The 26,249-nt window shown below is 36.9% G+C and overlaps 1 pseudogene across 1 annotated transcript; it reads right to left on the reverse strand.

The window, feature by feature from the left end:
- LOC309631153 (large ribosomal subunit protein uL24 pseudogene) lies at positions 1–25,838 on the reverse strand (annotated as a pseudogene). The gene is made up of 2 exons (XR_014249525.1): positions 8,747–25,838; positions 1–8,433 (listed from the first exon to the last, which is right to left on the reverse strand). The product of XR_014249525.1 is annotated as a large ribosomal subunit protein uL24 pseudogene (transcript).
- Between the last annotated feature and the right edge of the window lie 411 nt (positions 25,839–26,249).

Here is a 26,249-nt window from a genome sequence, read left to right on the forward strand (position 1 = left end):
TATGTAATTTCTATCTTTTTGTTGAAATTCTCTATTTGATGAGCCATCTTTCTCATACTTTAATTCTTTAGCTATGATTTCCTTTCATTCTTTAAACATGTTTACGGTAGCTAATTTAAATTCTTTGCCTAGTAAGATTTACATCTGAGATTCCTCAGAGGTAGTTTCCATTAACTGCTTTTTTCCCCTGTGTATTGGCCATACTTACCTGTCCTAGCAAGTCTTGTAATTTGTTTTGCTGTTGTTGAAAACTGGAGTTTTATATAATATAATGTGCTAACTTCATAAAGTAAAATCCCCTCCTTCCAGGGTTTATTGTTGTTGGTGTTTGTTGTTGTTATCATTCACAAGTTAATCTCTTTAAGTGTGTTGAAACAATGTGTCCAAGATTTTTCCAAGAGGATCTGTGTGTGTTTGTGTTGGGGCATGCCTTCAGTGCTCTGGCATTTTATGTCTGCCTTAGCCTTCATTTCCTATTTGCACAGTGCCTCTGGTTGTGCTAGAGGTGAAAGAATAGGGCCTTCCCTGGTCTTTCTGGGGCATGCACACAGCCGTGTATATGCATGTGGCCTTCTAGATACCCAGGAATATGTTGGAGCTTTCCAAAGCCCACTATGGACATCTATTTTCCAGAGTTCCCTTTTACATTTTTTGGCAAGCCACTTATTTTTCTCAAATGGTATCTCTGTTTTAAACAGCTATGATGTTAAACAATTGCTGCTGAATGTTTTTGACAGTGCCCTGGGATAGAGCTCTCCTCACTGAGCAAACTCTGGGTTAGGTAAAATAAAGACAAGCCTCATGAATGGGGCTTTTCCAGGAAGCTTCCAGACAGGTCAAATAGTGACAATTGACTGAGGACTTTTGGGGAGTTCCAAATCCATTCTGCCCCCTTCAGTGTCTACTAGGGTGCTTTTCACAGCTACTATGGTGTGAGGCTGCTTATTTTCAAGGCTACCATGGATCTGGGGAGAGGGCAATCAAAATAGGGCAAGTTAAAATGTCACAAAGCTCACTGTTTTTACCAAAATTCAATTGTTTTTCTTGAATAAATGCTCTTCAGATTGCTGTAAATCTTTGGTTTATTTCCAGACGTCTGAAGAATTTGATTTTGACAATTTTTAATAGTGTTCTCATTGCTTTTATAGGAGAGGAGATTTTCAGAGTGCCATTCCAAAAGTGCTTCTGTATTCTTAAAGTGCAATAATATACAGCAATAAAAATAATGAACAACTGCTTCATACAACCACAACTATGACTCTCACAGAAATAAGGTTGAGCCAAAGAAGCCAGACACAAAGAGTACATACCATATGATTTCATTTATATGAACTTCCAAAACAGTTAAAATAAGTCTATAGTGATTAAATTCAGAATAGTGGTTATCTTTGGGATAGTTGACTGGAATGAGGCATGAGGAAATATCCTAGGATCTTGGTAATGTTCTTTATTATCTTGACTTGGATGGTGGTTACATGGGTGTATTCATTTACTAAAATTCTTTGAGCAATACACTTTGTGAACTTTACTGTATGAATTTATACTCTCATAAAAACTTAAAAAATAAATAAAAGTAAATGGTTAACCTCAAGCCCTTCTTTAACTCTTAGATATAGATTCCCTTGCAGAGTTTTATGCAAAGAGTAAAAGGTTTCATATTCAGAGTTAAGAGATTCATATATGTGCCATTGAGATATAGGAATGATTTGTTTTTAATACTATTGTTTATACTAATAACAGAAGCCTATGTGTCTGCAATGCTCTATAGTTCTTAAATTGCTTTCACATATCTTATCATCTGTACAACTCTTGAAGTTGGAGGTCAAATGTTATATTTTCCCTTGAGTAGACTCAGGTGTAGAGTCAGAATTTGTGAATAGCAGAGTAAAAATGGATACTTTTCATGTATTATTATTAGATGATTATGCTTCTTTACCACACTTACATTTTTTTTTAGAATATTGATAGTCACCAACTTATCAATATTAGATGGGTGCCCAAGGTTTTAGAATTCTCTATTAAATCATTCTTAAAAGATGATATTAATCCTTGATTCTTTAGGTAATCCCAGGATTCTAGGAATAGACAGAACTTTAAACCTCCTCTTTTAAGTCTCTCTGTGAGATACAAGGGTATTTGTCATTCAGCTTAAACATACCTCATGATGAGATTTCACAATGCTAATTCATTAAAATATCACATACTTTTTACAATAAGGAAGTTGTCCCATGATTATACTAAGTCTCTGTTTCTGCAGCCTGCTCTTTTTCAGCCTTCTACTCAAACATAGAATGATTGATCACAATCTATGATTCCTTTCTAGATATTTGAGGAATATTAAGACCTATACTCACATTAATGATCTTTTCCCTACTTCATTTAGGCTTTCCTCCTGTCATTTACTAAACATTCATATATTGGTTGAACTTCTCCCTGTCAGGAAGAAAGGGAGAAGTAATTGTCATTCTATCTATGCTATGAAGTCTTGTCATTCTATCTACGCTAAGAAGTTTTATTCTAGAAAACAGTACTCTGATTAAGACCTGGTCAGTGTTCAATATAAAGGTTTTGTTATTATTTTTATTGTTTCAGTTATATCATGATTACCAGATAATATTCTCCCTGTTCATGTAAATTTCTAACATCTATTTCTTTTATTTAGGTTATTTAATCTGCATTTGTCCCCATTAAAGGTCATTAGATTTGTGAAGATGACTTAGAATTTAATCATGTTTTCTTAAATAATAGGCATGCCAGCTAACTTTGCATGTTTGGCTAGTTTAATACGTATATTCTCAACATAAATTCTGAAATCACAAATGAGAATAATAAATAAAGCAGGGCCTACAAAGCTGCTATGCATTTGTGGATAGCTACTAGAAAGCCTTAATTTGCTTTTCAGGCAAATGAACAATAGCACACAAGTGAGAAAGTGCTATTTATAAAGAGAATAAGGGGCTATAGAAATTTATTTATGCTTTGGCAATTAAGTTCCAAATGGCTGATGAAATGCCACTCTCAGATCCCAAACAGAAATCAACTTTAGCTGGATTTTCTCTGCCCCTCATTTTGAGCAAAAAACTTACCTTCTCAATCACTTAAAAATGCAAGGGGGAAGAGATTTCTCCTCCAAATATCTCTCTACAGCTTGATACCCTTTTCCCTCTCTGGAGCATACCTTTCCCATAATATCTACCAAAATACAGTATATACAATCTGTTCAGTTCCATGTCTGATATTACTATCCTTTTGGGCACGTTTAGGAAAAAACTATAGATAGATGAAGTGAGTTACTGGTTAAGATATTGCTTCATTAGCTCAGTACAGCCTGAAAACTGTAAGCCATCTCTCTTAAGCAATCTCAGTTCTTTCATTTTCTGCTCTCTCCTTGAGTCCAAACCCTTGAAATCACTGCCTTTTCTTTCTAGTTCAGTCTACCCCCATTCTCAAGCTGAGGGCAGATAAATCTTTTTGGAAAACCATATCGTTGAAGGTGCAGGGTCCTTTTCTGCCTGGATCAGTTTCAGGCTAAAGCTGAAGTTCTTGTAGGCATCTGAATGTTCAGTCTGTCCAGGGTCACTGGGATCAAACCCACAGAAATCCCGTGATCAGGCTTCCTTCCTTTATTCTGGATGTGTGATAATATGCAGAGATTGCTTGAGCTCAGCTTTTCATTATCAGCCCTTCCTGAGTTTGTTCTTCACCTTCTTTTTTCATGTTCTTTACCATCTGAGCCTAGAGTTTCTTAAAACCTTATTTCTTCCTAGCACCCCTGTGTAATCCACACTCTGTTCCCCTCTTTCTTCCTCTAAACATATACAAACAATATCAATGACCTACCTGAGTGGCCCCCAGTTTCCAGCATTCAGGGATTACCACCACTTTGCTATTACTACTCTACTTTTCTCATCAAATTATTAAATACAGTAAAGTAATAGTACATTTCACCTCAATTATACTTTAATCTCTCTCTCTGGACATAGATCCAGTTTGGGGGATGACGCCAAGGGTAATTTAGAGGATATCTGATAAGATGCACCACAGCAAAAGAGATTGAGGATATACTTTAAGCTTTACTTATTTTAATTTTTTTGTTATAGAAAATGTTCAAAATATACCAAAGTAGAGGAATACTATATTGAACTCTCAGGTATCCATCATCCAATTTCTACAATTATCAGTTATTTTTTTTTAATATATTTTTGGCCACTGTATCGTATTAAAATTGCTTTCTCAAAGATTATTATCCCTGATGACCAATCTGTTTTTTATTCTAAATCTGGTCCTGAAACCGAAATAAAACACAGGAAAAAAAGAGGAAAAAAAGAAAAACAAACAAACTGAATACAGAGGGATATCTCTTTTATATTATCTTTACCACATAAAGCAAGTTGCAACATAAAGTGTCTTATAAATTCTCCCTTGAAAAAATGGCTGAAGGGAATTCTAGATTATTGGAGTTTGCTTTTCTTTTATCACACTAGTGTTGTCATAGTTACCCTACAATGTATTCTTCAATGAAACCTCTGGACAAAAGATAGAATCAGTTTCAATCTAGGCAGGTTAGGGTCTGGGGATATCTATTTATGAGGAAGTATCAACAGCTGCAGCATCTCATCAATAAGAGGGAAGAAGTTTTCAGAGAGCTAAAGTAGTCTGGTTTACACCCCTTCTAGGTAATGGAAGAATCTGACAAAGCTACAAAGAGTAGTTAGCCATCACTGTGTTTCCAGTGATTCACATGATGACAGTGAATCAAATGATATTTAGTGGAAACCTGTCATGAGGATAGTTTCCTTCATATCTTTATTGATGAGATAAAAGAATTCAGAGCATACTGTTAGACTCATAGTGAGCTGAATTAGGTGGTTTGCTAATATCCTAGGGCCCAGAGAGAAATGACCTTGAAAGTTGGTAAAATGTTAGTCTGAAAACAGGGTGTGGAATCAGAGGTGACAAATAGAAGGTGAGGTTTAAGTACAAAGAAACTCCCATACATTCAGTTTGAAAGATAATTCTTCCACTATGCTTTTCATTTGATGGACTTGCACTAAAACAATGTATCCATATGGATCTTTAAAAAAAACTTTAAAATTCTGCATACAAAATGGAGGAGTCTCCACGATTAATGGCACAATCAACAAAAGTAGAGAAAATTTTAGCTTACAAAATAAGATTTAAAAGGTGTAAAGTATGTTCTGAAGAATGCTATGGTCTGAATGTGTGTGTCTCCCACAAATTCATATGTTGAAATCCTAACCCCCAAAGGTGACTGTATTAGGAGGTGGACTGTATGGGGGTCTTAAGTCACGAGGGTGGAGCCCTCATGAATGGCATTAGTATCCTTATAAAAGAGGTTCCAGAGATATCCTTAGCCTCTTCCACCATGTGAGGATACAATGTAAAGTCTGTGACCCAAAAAGGGCCCTTGATCACCCAGGCTGGCACTGTGATCTCGGACTTCTAGGCTCCAGAACTATGAGAAATAAATTTCTGTTGTTTATAAGCTACCCAGTCTGTGGCATTTTGTTATAGCAGCCTGGGCAGACTAAGAGAAGGAAAATACTGAATGGTCTATTTTGGTGGGGTTTTTTTTTTTTTTTTGGTATGTTTAGAAAAGATTAAAAAGAAGAGAAAGATTTAAAGGAGCACACATTCTATTTGGGCAGAATTCCCTTACTCTTAGGTAAAGGAACAAAAATAAGTAAAAAATATATTCTACTTAGTTCTCTTTCCAAAGTGTAGCTTTGACGGTGTACTTTTTAGTAGAAAGAGTCCACCGGCAATGAAGAAGATAGTTTTATTTATTTACTTATTGATTTGGTGGGTTTTTGGGTTTTTTTAATTGAATCATAATTGACATATAATATTATATTCGTTTCAGGTATACAACATTGTGATTCCATATTTTTATATATCATGAAATGATCACCATAAGTCTAGTAACCATCTGTCACCGTACAAAGTTATTATAATATTATTGACTATATTCCCTATGCTGTACATTACATCCCCATAACTTATTTATTTTATAACAAGAAGTTTGTACCTATTAAAACCTCTGACCTATTTCACCCATCCTTTGCCCCCTCTCCTCTGGCAACCATAGGTTTGTTTTCTGTATATATGAGTCTGTTTCTGTTTTGTTCTTTTGTTTTGTTTTTAGATTCCACATATAAGTGAAATTATACAGTATCTGTCTTACTGTGTCTGACTTAACTTCAACTAGAATAATACCCTCTAGGTCTATCCTAGTTATCGCAAATGGCATGAATTCTTTCTTTTTTACTGTTGAGTAGTATTCCATTGTATATATACCACATCTTCTTTATCCATTCATCTATTGGTGAACACTTAGGTTGTTTCCATATCTTGGCTATGGTAAACAATGCTGCAATGAACATGGGAGTACATATCTTTTTGAATTAGTGTTTTTGTTTTCTTCAGATAAATACCAAGAGCTGGAACTGCTGTATCATATGATAGTCATACTTTTAATACAACTCAGTACTGTTTTCCATAGAGGCCACACTAACTTACATTCCCACCAACAGTGCATGAGGGTTCCCTTTTCTTCACATACTCCCCAATAATTGTTATTTGTTGTCTTTTTGATAATAGCCATTCTGACGAGTGCAGTGTGAAGGTGTGAAGTGGTATCTCATTGTAGGTTTCGTTTGTATTTCCCTGATTATTAGTAATGTTGAGTATCTTTTCATGTTCCTGTTGACCATCTGTGTGTCTTCTTTGGAAAAATGTTTATTCAGGTCCTCTGCCCATTTTTCAATTGGGTTTTTTTTTTTTTTTGATATTGAGCTGTATCAGTTCTGTATATATTTTGGATATCAATCCCTTATAGGATATATCATTTGCAATTATCTTCTCCCATTCAACAGGTTGCCTTTTTGTTTTGTTGATGGTTTCTTTTGCTGTGCAAAAGTTTTTTAGTTTGACGTAGTCCCATTTGTTTACTGTTGCTAGAAGATAGTTTTAACTGACCTTTCACTCTCCCCAGCAGCAAATGGTTGCTTATGACTAGGGCCCTAAAGGAATAGCTCCTCTGGGGTGGCACAGTCTTTCCCTGTCCTGTACCCTAAAATGTCATATGTTCACATAGTTCAAAATTTTCAAAATATGTAAAAAGGAACACAGTGAAAAGTTTTGCTCTCACCCTGTCCACCATTTACATAGCTCTCTCACACACACATACAGAGAGCACCATAATCAGTTATTATTTTCTTATATGTTCTTGCAGAGTTTCTTTATACATCTTTTTTAAAAAAGTAGCATACAACATATCCTGTTTTATCGATTACTATTTTTTTTTGCTTTTAACAATACATCTACATATTAATGATCAATACTAGAGAGATCCTCACTTTTTTAAAGCCACTGTGCAGTACTTTACACTGTAAATGTTCAATGACATTTTAACCATTCTCTTATTGATGAGCATGTGAGTTGTTTCTAGTTTTTATTTCAAGCAATACATGCCTGGATAATGTTACACATAATGTCATTTCACACGTGGGCAAATATATCTGTAGGATAAATTCCTAGAAGTGCAATTGTGAGTCAACGGGTATATGCAGTTTCAATAAACCTTGCAAAATTTTCTTTCATCAGAGTTGTACCAATTTCAACTCTCCCTAATGTATGAGAGGGCCTGTTTTCCTATAAGCAATAAAATGTATTATCAAGCTCTTAGACCATTGCCAATCTGAAAAATGGTAGTATCAGTGTAGTTTTAACATGTATTTCTTTTCTTACGAGTGGACTTGATCATCAACTTATGTTTACAGGCCATTTAGATTTTCTTTCTATGACTTGAATATATATATCTCTGCCTATCTTTCTATTATATGGTTGGTCTTTTATTGGTATCTAGTAGTTCTTCATATGTTAGGGAGACTAGAATTTATCTGTGATGAGTTTCTCAGTTTGTAATTTACCTTTTGACTTTGTTTATAGTTTTATATGTTGTTAAATTTATTATTTTCTTTCATGGATTCTAGATTTTTAGTCATAAAGACCTTCTCCACTGAAATACTAAAAAGGAACTTCTTGTGACTTCTTCTAATACTTATATGCTTTCACTATTTTGTATGAACATCTTTCATTCATTTGAAATGTATCCTGGTTGTACTAGAGTATGGTGTGTGGTATGAATCCAACATCTTTTCTCCACAAGTAGTCTGCCATCATTTATTGAGGTGTTTACCTCTTCACTGCTGATTTGAAATGCTATATTTTTCATATATTGAATTGCAGTATGCATTTGGAATTATTTCTGGACTTTGAATAATATTCTATTAGTCATTTTATCTAATGATGAACCAGTACCACACTATTTAAGTGTCCAGGTTTTTATGTTTTAATATCTGATAGTGCTAATTTGCCCTCATTGCCCCTTTTTCCCCTCAGTTTTTCTGCCTATTTTTTTTTTTTATAAATTTATTTATTAATTGAGTGATTTTTGGGTGTGTTGGGTCTTCGTTTCTGTGCGAGGGCCTTCTCTAGCTGTGGCGAGCGGGGGCCACTCTTCATCGCGGTGCGCGGGCCTCTCACCATCGTGGCCTCTCCCGTTGCGGAGCACGGGCTCCAGACGCGCAGGCTCAGCAGCTGTGGCTCACGGGCCTAGTTGCTCCGCGGCATGTGGGATCTTCCCGGACCAGGGCTCGAACCCGTGTCCCCTGCACTGGCAGGCAGACTCTCAACCACTGCGCCACCAGGGAAGCCCCTCTGCCTATTTTTGATTAATTATTTTTCCATATAAACTTTATGATCACTTTGCCTTGTTTCAAAAACCCCACTGTCAATATTTTTCTTATTGGGCTCATGTTGAAATTATAAATTAACTCAGAAAGAATTGACATCTTTTTGGTATTTACCAACTAGGTACATCTTCCCTTTGTACAAAATTTCTTATATGGTTTCCAGTAGTGTTTTAACATTTCTTATTAAGTTTATAAATGTGCCTTTCATCTTTTTTTTTTTTAAATGAGTACTAGAATCCATTATATATTCATGCCGTTTGTTGTCTTTTGTGTATTAATTTTGTGCCCCACTACCTTGCTAAATAGCTTTTTGGTTGAATCTCTTGAGTTTTCTTGGTATATAATCATAATACTTAGCTGGATGAATCCTAATGGATGCTGTGGAGGAGGAGAAATTGTGCTTTTCAGTTTAGTGGACGGAAGTTCCTTCTGACAAATCTCAAGAATGACAAATATGGACATATTATGGACTCTTTGATACTCTAGACCAGACCAGGTAATGCCCAGTATTCAAAAGCTGTAGAATCATTTTAGGAAGGATTTACTGGAATAAGGATTGTTTTCAAACAAATAATTCATTATTATCTTAATCTCAGTTATCATAATTGTCATCACATGTTACATGTAAATATAACTTGTATTGAAAAATTAACTAATATAAAGCTACCTATTTGTTACCACCATTGTTATTACCAAAAATTTCAAAGATATCTCTAGGATATCCATGTAAGGTTCAATGGAGTTTAACTCTAATACAATATGGCACAGAAAAAAAATCCAGTTGTATGCAACTAACTGTCCATCAGTCTTGCAGTAGAATTTGTGGTTAAGTAGCTTAGATGAGTTGCTTGGTTTGTGATGGGCACAGAAAATCCTCCTTGCTGAAGTTACTAAACCCTCATCACCTAACAATGATATCCTCTGTTGATCTTCAGGGCATGGTGTCTCATCTGTTTAGTTTGGCCTTTTATTTGACTTTCATTGACTTTGTGGCCAAGCCTGTTTTCTTTGTTTGATATGTTAACTCAAATATGTAGGTGAACTCAACCATTTAGTGACGGGCATGTAATTTTTAATAATAACACTTATTTTATTTGATAATATAATGCAATTTTCACTAGTAAATGGAGAAGCAAATGTTTGACTTTTGAGTAATAGCTTGCTATCTTTTAGAGGAGTTGTCCAACTGTCTTTTGCTAGGAAACACAGACTTCTGGTTGCTGAATTCCTGCCAACTTTTTTTTTTTATATATACAGTGTTCAACCTTAGATTAGATATATACAACTTAAGGTCTTCTTAAAGTGCTTGCTAGGATATTAGCACCTTTTAGTGCTAGTTTCTGGAGAGCTGCAGCTGTCACCCAAGTCTTAGTACTGAGCTAGCCATAATAACATGAAATTTGGTGTATTGAAGAATCTTCTCATTTGAGGTACATCACAAGTTGTCCATATTAGAAAAAATATACACAATCCTACTGGGCTGTGTGCCAATGAATATAAAAGACGTACAATAGAGGAACCAAAGATTGTGAACGTGTAGATTTGTACCTGTTGGTACTGAAATCCTGATTTGGTCTAGTAAATTCAACTTTATTGCCTTGTCTCTGCTTCGGTTGAATCTCAATATTTTACCTCTCGTCTACAAAATTCTCTAAAAATAAAGCCAAGATATAAAATGCTTTTAAAATCCTAAATAAGTTTTATATAAATTTCAGTTTTCTCTGAGACATTACTTCTAAAATAAAACCAGTGAAACTTCAGAACAAATAACATGAAGAAATGATATCTTAAGTCACTACTCTGTGTGCATTGAGAGATGCTGGCACTTGGAATACTCTCATCAATAGGGGGCTTCTTTTGGTTTCAAGTGTGAATTACTTATATAAATGTCCCTTTAGAATCTGTTTATGTAGAGACCATACGGGATGTTAGAAAATGTTTTCACTTATTTTACAGGCCTTTGATTTGCTAATATACTTATGTTTCAATATTCAAAAGTCATTCATGTAACCTTTTCTTTTATTGATGTGGTTTTGAAAAGTTTCAGGTACCTATGTGCAAATGCTTCTCAAGAACATTTCCTTGTCTCTGGGGTGTGCTATGACTTTTACCCTCTCTTTGTCTTTTTCTGGATTATTTTTAAAACATAGTGGTCTTCAAACGTAGTGCATGTTTCAGAGAAAAGAAGAAGACTTGGAGAAGAGCAGAGGTAGAGCCAAGCCCATGTTTCTTCACGTGGCCAGCAGAAGGGCAAAGGAAGGCCTTCTCTACTATTTTATGATTGACCAAAATAAGAGAACACTTTAATAAAAAGGTCCCTAATTTTATTCCTGGAAGTCTTTGATTATCTCAGTCTTCTGGCCCAAACTGATAGCAAATCAACAAGCAAGAACTTGAAACAATTTCTCATCCTTTTGCACAGTGGGAGTATGGGGCAGCCGGTAGGATTAGGGAGTTGGGTTTTTTTGTTGTTGTTGTTGTTTTTTTTCATTTTAGCAGGTATTAGTGAAGGTTGTATATAAATTACTTTATTCCCACATCTTCTCAATTGTTTCTTCCCTCTTTTGGCCCTTTTCCTCTCCTACTTGGCAAGATTTGGCTTTTCATCCAGAGATCTTTTTGCCACCTTTGTTCACTTTTAGCCTGGTGATAATCACCTTGCTGGGTTGAATGCCCATATGGGCAGTTGTGCCACTGGCTTCTCCTGCTGCACACGTTCAGTGTAGATGATACATTTCTTCCTGTAAACTTGAACTGGTTTGACAATTTGCTGACCTTTGTAGTGTCCTCACACAACCTGAACGTTATCATCCTTTCAGATGGACATGGGTTGGACATTGTACCTCTGTCTCAGCTCTTTGGAAAGAGGGAAAGACGTAATCTTCCTGCGAAAGTGGGAAAGTGAGTTGAAATGCTTTTGTGTGGTCCTTGCTCTGGTCACAAGTCACAAAGGGATTGAACTTCATTTTGGCTGTTGCTGCTTCGGTAAAGACCACAACAGGGAAGAGAAGATGGAGTTTTCAGAGAAGTTTCTCTAACTGTAATCTCTTCATTTGTTTGAGTGTGCAGTTCTGCCTTTCTAATCTCTGGTTAGCCTTTTGCCTGACCTACTCAGTGTTTTTCCTTTGAAAAGCTGGGATTTATAATTTTCACATACTTGGAATCCTAGTCAGGCATTTAGTTGCCTGTTTTAAAATTAAGGTTTGGTTTAATCTTTTTTGTTGCTGTTGCTGGTGGTAACTTTCTTTCTAAGTTTAAAGAGGCATGTTTTAGACATATATTAGGAAGAGAATGGCCTCTGGAGTCAGACATGTCAGGGTCTGAACCTGTATTCCCCATGTACTGATTTTTCACTTCTTAAACTAGTTATATTACATCTCACATGTGAGTTGGTTGTAATAAGAATTGGTCTTATTACAGTAAGACCACAGGTCTTATGTGATTGCACATAGGATCTGCTATGAAAATTCACTGACATCACACTTGTAAAATACTACCCAGAGCCTAACACATGAATAACACTCTGTACACATGAGATTTTTAAAAATTTATTTGAGGTATTCTAATGCTTATTTATTTTTGTGAAAGGATTTATATTTAAAAAATAAATATATATATGTATATATACTTTCATTCATTCATCAAATATTTGTTGTACACCGTCTTTATGCCAGGCACAGGTTTAAGAGGTGGGAATATGTAGTGAATATTTAACAAATATTAAATTTATACAAGATTTTGCATTTTTATGGGGAAGACAGACAATAAACAAAATAAACATGCAAAATATATGTCAAATGATGATAAGTACATTGGAAAGGGGGTTGTGCCCTGAGCAGGTAATGCTTGAGTGGAGACTTAAAGGAGGTTAGAGAGTAAGCTGTGTAGATACCTAGGGGAAGAGGGTGTAAAAGTTAATAAACAGTAAGCTCAATTAAAACACAGTTTTCTATTTTAAATGTCAAGGGGGTGCTCTCATGCCCTACCATGATAGCAGAGCCCAACAGGAAGAGGAAAACTTCCTTTTGCCTGGCAAGAGCTCAGCCAAGGAAAGACTGTCACAACTCATTCAATGAAAAGCCACTGTAACTTCAAAATCTCAATTCCTCCAATGGACTCTTTGTTTACTATAGCCCTCCCAACTTCCTTTTCCCTCCTATAAAAGAGTTCTTCTCTCCTTCTTGGGGGGACTTGCATGTGGCTCACCACAGTTGCAGACCCTGAATTGCTATTCTTTGTTGATCCTGAATAAACCCATTTTTGCTGGAGAAATAACTGGCGGTCTATTGTTTAAGGTCCATAAGGGGATGGTAGGTACATTATCCTGAGGCAAGGAGGTCAGTGTGTCTAGAGTGAAGTAGGAGATGTGGTCAGATAGCAGAGGCTATATCATGAGGAACCTTCTAGGCTATATGTAAGGACTTTTGGTGTCACTCTGAGTGAAAGTGGATCCAGTAGAGAGGTTTGAACAGAAAAATGACATGATCTAAGATTTTAAAAGAAAGCACTCAGGCTGCTCTGTTGAGAAAAGACTATTAAAAGGACTAGGGCAGAGGCAGGGGAGACCAGTGAGGAGGCTATTACAGTGAATTGCAGGGGCCTGGACCAGAGTGGAAGGCAGCAGAGGAGGCAGTGAGAAGTAATTAGAATCTGGATGTATTTTTGCATATAGGGTTGATATGACTTCTTGAAGGATTATTGTAGGGAGTGGGGAAAAAAAGATAAGTAAAAGGTGACTCCAAAATTTTTGGCCCAAGAAACTGGAGTTGCTAGTCACTGAGAGGGAAAAACTGCAACATTAACACATTTGGAATGGAGGTAAATATGGCGATCAGAAGTTTGGATTGGAAAAATTTAAGATTAAAATGCCTATTAGGCTTAGAAGTAGAAATGCTCATTTGGCCTATAAAGTCATGGGACTAGATGAGAGCTACCAGGGGAAGAGTATATGTAGACAAGAGATGAAGTCCTGGGCCCCTCTAGCATTAAGAGGTGCTGGAGATGAGGAGGAGCTATCTGATTTGTAAATATGTTGCTTGTAGTGAAAGTGTAGGGGAATATATTTTGAGGAAAATTATCTATATTCCACCTTGCTTTCCAATTCAAACCCTAAGAGAGTGAGGTATTGGCTTCCTGGAATAACAAATATTGCATATCTCTTGCTTAAGAAGCATATAATACTAGAAATGGTCAGGGAATTTGTACAGAAAGTAGATTTTAGAAAGTCATCTCCACACTGGAGATACTAAAACCCCTAAAAAAAAAGTCTACAGCGAGCATCAGTAAATTTCGCAATGGCTTATAAATACACCAAAAGAGAAAAGCGGGGTAATGAACAGGACTGGAAAGTGATGGCCAGTGTTTCTAGGAAGTAGAGCCATGCAGCTGGTTTAGGAATGGTTTATGTTAGAGACAAGCCTTGGTGCAGGTTTCTAAAGAGAATATGAATTTGTAGAAAGGAGAAAATTTCAAAATCGAGAATGACCTATTATCCACTGGATTAGTAGGACTAGTTTTTCAGTGAGTGAGTCATTTCTTCCTTATTTTATCACTCAGTATCCCTGAAACAGATGGCTCACTTGGAAGGAGCAATTGAGGAGAATTTAATGAATGAACTATTTGTAAAGGTGTAGGTAGGGTTGAACCGGTAAGAGGGGCCTGGCTAGACCTTCTATAGGCCCAGGGAGCAGGGAAAGCAGCTGTGCTGTAGCTGCAGGAGAGGATCAGCTGACAGTAGCTGTGGCCTTCAGCAGAGGAACACAGGCACTGCTAACCTGCAGTCTGGCATGGAGGGAAGCAGAAGAATAAATACTCAACCTCACCATCCTTCCATTTCCTGATGTCCTGTTGGAGCCTCTTATTGGTGGGATGCAGCGGGAAACCAGAGGGCAAGCAAATCTAGTGATGTGGTCCATACAAGTCAGCCTCCTGGGGCACACATCAGGTCAGGAAGGATGGAGAGTGGATGGAGAGACAAAATAAAACCATCCAGTACACTTATCTCCATAAAAAAGTTTATAATAAGGTTCTGGGAAAAGTCAGAGGATTATGAGAATTTTGGCACCATTAAGAACTTTGAACAATCATGAACTGAATGATATATTCCCACTCCTTCAATGTTAATTCTTTAAAAAAAAGCTCACCTTATTTTCCCCTTTCTTCCTTTATTTGGCATCAATGTCCTATTTGATTGTTTTGTTTTGATAAAGCTCTGCTTATATTTGTTATTCAGTATTTATAAAGGCCTTGACATGCCTCTTCCCATATGAGAAGAGTCTGCTTCTAAGCTGGGTACCAGGTTTAAGCTATACAAAGTCTCGCTTGGTTATGGCACTGTGTAGTTTGTTTTCAAACTTTTCTTCTTATTAGTTGTACAGATGGTCCTCAACTTACAATTGTTTGACTTAGAATTTTTCTACTTTTACGATGGTGAGAAAGACATGCATTCAGTAGAAACTGTACTTCAAATTTTGAATTTTGATCTTTTCCCACGCTAGGGATATGTGGTACGATCTTCCCTCCTGATGCTGGGCAGTTAGCTGTTGCTCCCAGTCAGCCACGCAATCAAGAGGGGAAACAACTGATACACTTATGACCATTCTGTACCCGTAGAACCATTTTTTCACTTTCAGTATAGTATTCAATAAATTACATGAGATATTCAACACTTGATTATAAAATAGGCTTTGTGTTATAGATGATTTTGCTGAACTGTAGGCTAATACAAGTGTTCTGAGCACGTTTAAGTTAAGGTAGGCTAAGTTATGATGTTCAGTAGGTGTATTAATGCATTTTCGATTTATGATATTTTCAACATACGATGGGTTTATTGGGACATAACCCCATTGTAAGTTGAGGAAGATCTGTAATTGGATAACTTGTCACTAGAGATAGTTAAAATTCTCATTCTAGCAAAATAGTCACTCCCTAAATTGTAATTTTTCCCCTTGCATACACTGTTCCCTGTTAACGTCAATATTTGCAACCATTCTCTTTATGACTCTAAACTTTCTCACTACAGACACCTCGTGAACATATTTAGTTCAACTATATAAGTAGAGTCAGTAAGATGAGGTAGAGTCTACAGAAAACATGTCACAAAATTATAATATTCAGGATGTGTAAAGTTATATTGAAAATTATCTTAGAATAAACATCATAACCTATTAGGAATATGCCAATCATTTGTAAATATCCATTACTTTCTCCTAAATGCATGTATTTTTTGTCAAGGACTGCTAACTGTTCCCTAATATTGATTTTCTCCTTCTTTCTTTAGTAATAGAACTCTCAACATTTAGCTGAGCACAAGCCTGGTCAGATAAAGACCACATTTCCCAGTCACTCTTGCTGCTACGTTTTGGCCATATATTTTAGGGTCCGAAAAATGGTATGTGAGCAGAATGCAGCCACACTGGTGAGAGCTGCAAAAGCCATCTTAGACCAGGGATGAAAGCCATGACTTGAGAATGGTAGAACAACAAAGTAGTAAGTGTCTAGGTCCTCAAGACCACAGAGCTTCTATATAAGCCCTGGACTGCTTATGCTCCAGCTCTTACAAGAGAAAGAAATCAATGTCTATTTGTTTGAGCTACTGTTTTTTGGCCTTTGTGACAGCAGTCAGACTTGTATCCCAATTTACTCATGGTCCTTCTAATAAAGGCCTGTGTGCTAAAGTACAATAGTAGTTGCATTTATTATCTGTTGATAGAGAACATACATAATGACAAAGAGGTATTATAAATGCAGGAAGATTTTAAGTGAATTTTTAAAAATTAATCACAGCTACAAGCATTTGAAAACATAAGTGAGATATATTGTTAATTCACTCTACTGATAATGCTTGGACTGGCATGTGGACTTAAGGACTCTGCCAGACCCCTCCTCCACATGAAGTTTTGAAGTCCATGGACTTAGGCCTTAGAGTTGAAAATGAGATTAGGCAGTATAAGAGCCAGCTCAGAAGGTGCAAATAAAGTCTGAAATGCCAGGTCAACTATACTGCTGTAGACTATAACCAGGTACATGAAGAGAGCTGAGGCCCAGAGGGTCCAGCATCTAGAGTGGACACTGTGGCAACTTCCCCAACATCACTTTAATGCTTTCCCATCACAGAGCAGTCATCCCACTTGGTGGGGGGTGTTGGGTTGAATAGTGTCCCCCCAAATTCATGTCCACCTGGAACCTATAGAATGTGACTTATGTGGAAATAGGATCTTTGCAGATATAATCAAGTTAAGATGAGGCCATGCTGGATTAGGGTGGTCCCTAATCCAGTGATTGGTGTCATTATAAGAAGAGGGAAATTTAGACACAGACCCATAGAAAATCACCATGTGAAGACAGAGGCAGAGATTGGAGTTATGTTGCCACAAACCAAGGAACACCAAGGACTGCCAGCAACCACCAGAAGCTAGAAGAAGCAAGGAGGGATTCTTTCTTAGAGTCTTTGGAGAGAGCATGGCTCAGCAAACACCTTGATTTTGGACTTCCAGCCTTCAGGATGATAAGAGAATAAATTTTTGTTGTCTTAAGTCACCCAGTTTCTGGTACTTTGTTATGGCAGCCCTAGGAAACTAATACAATGGAACTGATCCTACCCCCAGTTGCAGGATGGGAATATATTCATGTTTAACAACCAAGGCATGATCCATCCAAACAGAAGAGATGCCTGCTGCATTGCTGGAGCAGGGTCCAAATGGATCCCTGCTTTGCAGATGTTAACTTTTTACTTGCTGGATAAAGAGGGATCAGAGGGATTCAGGCTGATGCAGTGAGGAACATCTGGGAGACTTAGAGCATTGGCTACTTATCACCTGGTTTAGAAGCACTTCAATATTTTAAAAACCTATGGAGTTGTATCAGTGTGTGCCAGGCATATGCCTTGGTTGGTCTTTCCTTCTTGCCACTACAGGTGATTCAAGAGTGGCCCAAATTGGTCCAATCAAAATGAAGCTCAGGACTTTTATTCTTTGGCTGGGGGAGAACATGCCCTTTCTCGGGAGATCTGAATGGGAAAGAACCCTGGTTGCTGTGAGCTGAAATTTTACAACCTGGAAAGAAGCTACCCTAAGGACAGAGCCAACAATCAAAGAAGGAAGAACTACACAACTGCGGCCAAATCATTTGGAACTCTGGTCATTTGCACCTGAATCTCTCCCATCCTTTGAACTATTAGTTATTTGGGCCAATAAATTTGCTTTATTGTTTCTGCAAGTTTGAGTTGGTTTTTCTGTTGTTTGTAACTAGAAGCATCCTAACTGATACAGTCCCTGGAACCTTCTTAGCAGATATTTATTAGGTCCTTCTCTTTGGAGCATCTTATTTTGATGTCCGCTAGTGTAATTATTTTGTAATTACCCTTTACCTTTGTGTTCTGTTAATAAATGAGACACGAGGCAGGCTTTAAGGAAATAGGACTTTGATGAAAGACTACTGTCATCAATTTTATACTGAATCCTTATTTTAGAATACAACTCAAAAGCAAATAGACACGTGCGCTCACACACACACACACACACACACGCACCCCTGCAATTTCCCCAACTGCATTCTGTGCCGTACATAATAAGAACTAACTTGTATTATAGATGCAGTTGACGAACAAAATGGTACAAACAAATGGGAGAGGATCTGTAATCTATGGGGAATAGTGGAAAAATAAAGGAAAGTATTAACTCAAAGAAATATGGCTTTGTGAATAAAATTCTCTTCCTTAAGAATAACTGAAAAATAAATCAAATGGTAGTGCAAGCGCCAATTTAAATACAGAGGCTAGCAAAGGAATGGAGATGGAGAGAGATGAATAGAGGCAGCCAGGGAAATATCATGAAGCTGAAACTCCTTTTCCTCTGTCTCAGCCTTCAAAATAAATCTTTCTTTTGCAAGGGCCATTTCAAAAACAGGGCTAAGGAGGGGCAGAAACAAAGCACTAGTGTCCTCTGTGGCCCCTAAAAATGAAAAATTTGAGTTAACTCAGTTGACTTAGGTTACCTTGAATTACTGTTCATCTATTTGCATACTGAATATGAGGCTTCTTGCTTTATACTCTGCAGTTACTGTCTATACATTGTTAACAATAAATATTAGAAAATGCAATTCCAGATTTAGCCAACATTTCAGTCACCTTTGATTGATTTTGAAATTAGTATATTGCTCTCAATAATAATGAAAAAGAATTTTAGAAAGGAAACCATGAAGATGATAAAGTAGCTTTTCCCAGTATGCAATGCAGGTTAAATTGCTGGTGTCTGAAGAATATGGAACTGAGATTTTATCAATACATGCAGTATCACACATTTCCTATTTTAGTTGCTAATTAGTATTCAGGTGTGCAGCGGAATACATGAAATTAAATGCTAATGCTGTTTCATTTGTGATTTAACATGTACTATATACAGCATTACCTTGTCTATGCACATGTTTAATTGTTTTTTCTTTTTTCTTTGTAATCATATTATCTTCATGTATCATTTGATTCAATCTTCTAAGGGCATGATATGAATAAATCTTCTTGGTTTCAAAAAAATCATTACCTTCTATAGTTTAGAAATGAAAATAAGAGCTATTTGAGAGTCATTTTTAAAAGGCTTTAAATGAGGACTTAGTTTAATTGGCCCACTAGTATAGAAATTTTAGCTTTTTCCTATATTTTGTTTCACTTAATTTGTGATTAACAGCTACATAAAATTGAGAACCACCTAATGGAAGTAGTTTTATAAATATTGCATGCCATTTTATGTTCTTCAATTTGTACTTCCCTTATCAAGTATTTTTATGTTAAAAAAATTCAAAGTTAATGTGTTAGGAAGTAACTAGCTACTTTAGTTAGTTAGATTTCTCTTCCTTGAAGAAAATTACTATAATGGTCACTTTTGCTAAAATGCAATTACTGTCACTAACAATCAATCATATTTTTATATAAGAAACTTTAACAACTTTTGAATGCACTAAGAAAAGTAAATGAAAAAGACTCAGTGTGAAATAAGACTAGACAACCAACCTTCCTCCACCCGAATATTTGATGTGAAAAAACTCAGCTCCCTTTCTTGTAATTCATTTTAATGCCTATCTAAGATCACTGTGAAAGTTTTATAATATAGTAGTAAGCAAGTTTCTTAGAATATCATTGAAAAATGCTATGTGTATTCAACAACTCGTTACTATTATTGTTTCTGGTGAATAGTTTACCCCTAATCCATAAGAATCTGTAGTTCTCAAGTTTTTCGAGTTAAACCAAAAGACATCATTTGAAAAGGTTTAACACTGTTATATTCCAATAGATGAAAATATCTCCACATGAAAAGTTAAGGTTAGGAAATACGAACTCTATCAGCTCTTGGCTTTTATAAAAAGATCACTAGCTGTGGTCAGAAACATTTTTTTTTTTAGTCTCAAAGTATTGTGTAGTCACATGGAGACAGTATTTTTTCCCAAAAGCATCTGTAATATACTCATGAAGACAGAATACTAAACATACATGAGATTACTGCTACTCAAAACATTATACCCTTCATATAGTATTGGGAGAAACAGATGACTTGGTCCATACTGTTACTTAATAAGGTTTATTGACATGATGAATATGTTTAAGTGGGACGTTAAAATATACTAAAGAATATATTATGGGTAAAATAGATTATTTTATGTAGCTATTGTACTAAAACACAAATTTATGTCTCATAGCATAGGTGATCACAGATCTGTTCTCTCTCTTAATCGTCCCTGTCCTCTCTACCCTCACATCTGTTTTGTCTATTTCCTGTACTATCTTTAATGGTATCTCCATCCAGCTAGTCTCCTAAACTGGATATGTGAAAGGAATTCCGATTCCTCCCTCCTCCTTAGCTCCTTCATTCAATCCATTACTACTCGTTTCCATTTGAACGTTACAGGGTGTCTAGTTTAGCCCCGTGTCAGGCTTCTCTGTAACCTCCATAAGGTCTCTGTGGAATCAGTCTCTCTCCTTTGTCATTGTCTCTTCTCCCTGCTTCCAGAGTTATCTTTCCAAACTCCTTAACATGACATATTATGTCCATCCCATTCTGTCTGTTCTCGCTCCCTGTCAGCTGCCTGGATATCCCTTCCACTGTGATATAGTTAATCCACAATGTCCTATAACAGTGGGTGCTGTCTTTCTTCCTGGAATACCATTTTCTAGGGTCTCTGATTAGAAAATTATTGTTTCTCTATCATGATCTTCATCTAAAAGGCTTTCTCTGACACCCCAGGCAAAATGAAGTGTTTGTTCCTCTGTGCTGTCACAGCTGTCTGGATACCAGTGGTTCGTAGTACTGTCTGTGTTTCTTGAGCTTTCCTCTCCTCCACTCTGAGCTTCTTGAAGACAAGGACGTATCTTATTCTTTTTGGTATCCCTAGTGCTAAGCTTAGTGCATGACAATACAGTGGGCTCGAAATCAGAGTGAAGAAATGAGGGAATGAAGAAATTCTCTGGTACTTTTAGTTGTGAACAAATTTCAGTGCTATTACTTAAGGATTAACATTCTGTCCAGAAACAAAGCCACTAAGAAAAATGATAATTTTAAGCCAAACTATAAAAATTAGCTTTTACCAATTTACCTCAAAGTAAAATCCATTACAATTAGAGGTCATTCTTCATTATTAGGAAGCCTCTCCATTTTTATGGATTCTTTTTTTTTTTGTATTAAAAAATATGAGTTGTGCACGACCAATGGGTAACAGCAGCATGCATCATCATTTGTTAATTAAAAAAATTCCAAGCAAAGGCGAAACATTCCAGGATAGCTGCTGGACATTAGATTTCTTTCACTTCCCTCAAAGCTAAAGCTGGCTATAAAGTTCATCTGGTGGCGATTTTTTGAATGTATTTTACATTGAGATAGCAGCAGGCCAGTGTTATCTATAGAAAACTGCGTTTGGTTCTACTGCCAATAGGTGCTTTTTTTCCTACAGTTCATCTGTTATCAGAGAACTAATAAAGGTGCTTTTTTATGTCACTGTCATGCTTTCTAGAAAAGGGAAAAGAATAATAACATAAACTTCAACATCTTCCCTCTCTCAATTAACAAAGACCTTACAGTTCTTTGATTTAAAGTACATTTGCATTAGATACCATTTTAATCTGGCCATGACCCCTGGATTACTTCAGGAGTGGCTCCTCTTTCATTCTAGGGATTTCAGTGGAAATGACAGCCCCAGTGTCCTGCCAGCTTCTGCTGTGGGAGCAGGCAGGAGACCCAAGCCTGTTCAATCATAGTATCTCATCCTTCTGTCTTACAGTGTTTGATGCAAGTGGTGGGCAAATGATCTGGACAAGGCAATTTGGAACCGTTCAATGTGTGTGTGTGTGTGCGTGGGGGTGGGAGGAGGAGACAAATGGCTTATTTATATTTTGCATCTCAAGATGTAAGGAGGCACACTTGGGAGATACTGGCAGTTATGTCTTCTGACAGGTGGAGATAGCCTGCTTAGGGTAGGAAAACATGACCCTTACACACAAAGAGAAGCAGAGACTAGCATAGTTGAGAGATGGTGAATAGACCCTAATGATACTATTTGCATCCCTGAACCTAGCTATGCCTGAAGTGAGAGCCATCCTTAAATTTCCAGGTATACGAGCCAATAAATCCCCTCTTTTTTTCTTAAGCTAGTTTGAGTTCTTGCAACCAAAATAGTATACATCAGAGTGACATTATGATGAAAAAAACTAAGTGTTATGGCTGTTTAAGTATGAAATGTCAGGGTTAAATACATAAACTCATGATCTGTTACCACATGGGAAGTAGATTCTGGACGTGGACCCTCTGACATCTCTCAGTGTTTTCTGCCCTAGAACACTTGAAAGTTCTAGCAAATCATTTTATTTCATACTCTCCTATTTTAAGTACAACTTTCAGTTGATTCACAGTAAAACTCCTAATGTGGTATGATGGCTTTTCCCCTGTCAATTTCCCCACATTCTCTTCCCACGTGGTTTCAGGTTGGAGGTGGCCACAAAAGAAATTTGAGCGGGATTTGGCACCAAAGGGCAGCCACTTCTAGGCTCAGAGGATTGCTGCAGGGCAGGTGCTGTTGAACTTTGTGCGTATTGTCGCAGACCTGCTGTTGGCAAGGAGCACCTCCTGGGCCCACAGCACCTCCAGCTGCCATCGAACTCCTTCAGCTTCTGAGAACCCTGGGCCGGGGGCACATACAAGCTCTGTAGCAGAGGATGCCGGCTTATCTCACAAGTTGCCCAAATCACTGGGACTGGAGGCAGTGCTGATTAGGTGAACTTTCAGTTTTTCCTCGCAGGCTGCAGTTTGTCCTTGGTTGCCCTACTTCATGTCCATCTTCTCTTCCTGACTGCTGACGCTCAGGCTTAGCACCAGATTTAGAGGCAGCAGACATCCATGATTGCATAAGGCTAATGCCTACAGTAGTGAATTCCTTGTTCTCTGTCACTCATACTGGCTTTGCCTGTCTGATGGAACCCTAACTCACAAGCAGTCTGTTTTTTGTTATTCATTTCTAAAGCAATCTGAGAGCTTCTCTCTTATTGGGAAACAACACTGATGAGGTTGAAAAAATACAGGCTTTGTACTCAGTTTTTACATGCTACCTTTGGCACTTTGGCACTTGTTATCCGTGTGTCTTTGACCAACTTATTTGATCTCCTGATGCCTTAGTTTCTTCAGCTATCAAATGGGGACGAGTATATCTGCCAATGGGGCTGCTATTAGGAGTCACAAAGAAATAGCATTTGTTTTGCCACTAGACTATTGTTCATTACTGAAGTCCCAGCATCTAGCTCAAAAATTACTACATTGTACCTATTCCATAATCTTTTCTAAATTGATGGATAAATGAGTATGTGCTTAATTCATGTTATTCTCCTCATTCTTTACTTGAGGAGTTCTGGTAGAGTAGATTATTGCTCAGATAATACTTAGTCTCTCCCCCTTCAACATCTCCAAGAAAGAAGTTTATTTCCCTCTCCCGTTGATGTTGATCTTAGCCATGTGACTGCCTTGGCCAGTGGGATGTTAGAAATATGAGCAAAGGTTTGACATGTGCATCCATACTAAGATTTTCCCACTTTCTCTTCTGTCTCCATCAAGAAAAGAATATACCCAAGTAGCCACTGCTTCAGCCTGGGCCTCTGAATGAGACCAGTGAATGAGAGCAATTCTGGTCTAGTCTGAAGCAAAGACACTCCAGCTGACCCACAGATATGTGACTAAGAATCAATGCGTATCTTTCTATGACTTAAGTACTGGGGTGGTTTGCTACAGAACACTCGACTGATACAGAGGGGCTTAATTGTAAAGATAGAATATATACTTATAGATTTAGCATGTAAAAGAAACTTAAAAATTCACTTGGGTCAATGTGCCTATTATAAATTAGATAGATAGATTTGAACAATAGTTTAAGACTCTCTTTGGTCAGATTAATCCATCCACTAACATAGTCCGTAAGTACCAATTCTGGTCATAGCCCTGAAATAGCTGGAAGGGGCATTCAAAGAGCATAAGACTTGGCAGCTATCCTCGAAGAGTACAAGAATATGTCCTTAAGAAAAGTGAGAATCTTCTTTAAAAAAAAAAAACACCTCATCTCAGAGTCTTCAACTGGCTCAGTAGGATCTTTTTGTTGCTTATCATTTGGACATGTAGAAAGAATTCTGCACTACTTACAGGCTGTGACCTTGGAGAAGAAGAAAGTCAACTTCATTTCCTCATCTTTAAAAGGAGGATAGTAATAGTTACCACCCAATGGAGTTGTGAAACCTAAATGAAAGCATGAATACAAAGCTCTTAGCACGCTGTCTGGCACATAATAAGTGGCCAATATAAGTTAGCCCTTGTTGTAGTTGTTATTCTCATGTGTGACAGAATGTTTGGGTAAGAGGCCAGGTTAATCCTGCCATGCTAAGCCATGGTGAAGTGATAAGTATATCATAATTTTTTTTTTTTACAACTATTCTTATGGAGTCTGTTGGATCAGATTTAAAATTTCCTTTCCTTGGGTAAGGAATCCAAATACTTTTAGTTATCTTAGCTGTTCACTTATGAATTATCAACTATTTTTTCACATTTCTTATTTTATTTGTAAAGACTATGGATCAAGGAAGGTGTGATCTGAGCCAACAACAGTGGAACAATAATAGGCTGGTACAGAGTACATATTTTATGATTTTATTTTATTTTTTCTGGCAATATTCATTGCCATCCTATCTTTCTCTATTCTTAGCCAAAAGTTTGGTAGGTGGGACTTACCCTATTTTCAGCCCTGGACTGGACCTTGTTTGGCTTATCAGTATCTCTTCCCTGTGGCCCTTGTGATTGTTTCAGAGTTAGGCATGTGATCCAATCTGGACCAGAAATATCCTGAACCAAAATTTGTATTTGACTGTCGGAGTCTTTCTTTTCTCGGCTGGCATGATATTAAGATGTCAGTTGTGCAGTTGTTGCAGATGGGGCCACTAGGGGCAAAGACATGGAGCTAGAGAATAAAAGCAACAGCAAGGAAGGTAAAGTGTGGAGACAGAGACAAGTTGCCTCACGGGTAAAATCGATGAAGCTGCTAAATTCAGCCTCGCCTCAAGTCAGAACTGTCTCTGGATTTCAGCTCCTTAAGCACTGTTTAAAGCAGCTTGAGTTGGGTTTTCTGTTATCTGCAACATAAAGAGTAATGCACCTACATGCCACAACCTTATTTATATATGCCTCAAGTGATCAATAATAATGATAAGGTTTTAAAAGACCTTTTTTTAAATAAATGAAAGTTCTGCTTTAGCACTGTGGCACATTCAGCTGGCTGCCCATTTTTCACTATTTTTTTTCCGTCCTTTTGACTTCGGGTGTGTAGCAGAATAAGGATCCCTTAATTACACTTTCAAAACACTTTCTTAGGAAAATATAATGTAAGACATAATGCTAGATGAAAAAGCAGGACAAAAAAATTTCTATATACATACACACATATAATACGTGTATAATTCTATATGTAGTATATGTAGTATAATCTCAACTATGTAGACATACACAGGAAAATATTACTTTCATAATCAAAATATAATAAACATTATTAAAAGTACTTTTTTTTAAACATTATTAAAAGTACTTCTTCCTACCAGGGCGCTATTAACATAGAATGTTGTCCTTTTTAGGCATGAACACCCCCTCACTATCTAGACAGTCCTTGTGACACTTGTGTTATGCTCATTTGTCACACAATCATTTCACTTAACAACTAGATTGTGATCAAACATTAGAGCACATTAATTCCCCAGTGAGACTAGTTAGAATATAGTGTGCCCTACTGTTTTGTCACATTTTCCCCTTGTTATTGTAACATTCTTTTAACATCACCAAATTTGGTTCTTTTATCAAAATGATTGACTCCTAAATTGGAAGATTTGTTTGATGGTTAGGCTCCATATCTTGAGTTAGAGAGTTCTGCTTAAGATTTATAAGAGCATGTGAGTGGCATTATCGTCATCAGCCT

Source organism: Balaenoptera borealis (assembly GCF_965194805.1).
Source record: "Balaenoptera borealis genome assembly, chromosome: 6".
Taxonomy (NCBI): domain Eukaryota; kingdom Metazoa; phylum Chordata; class Mammalia; order Artiodactyla; family Balaenopteridae; genus Balaenoptera; species Balaenoptera borealis.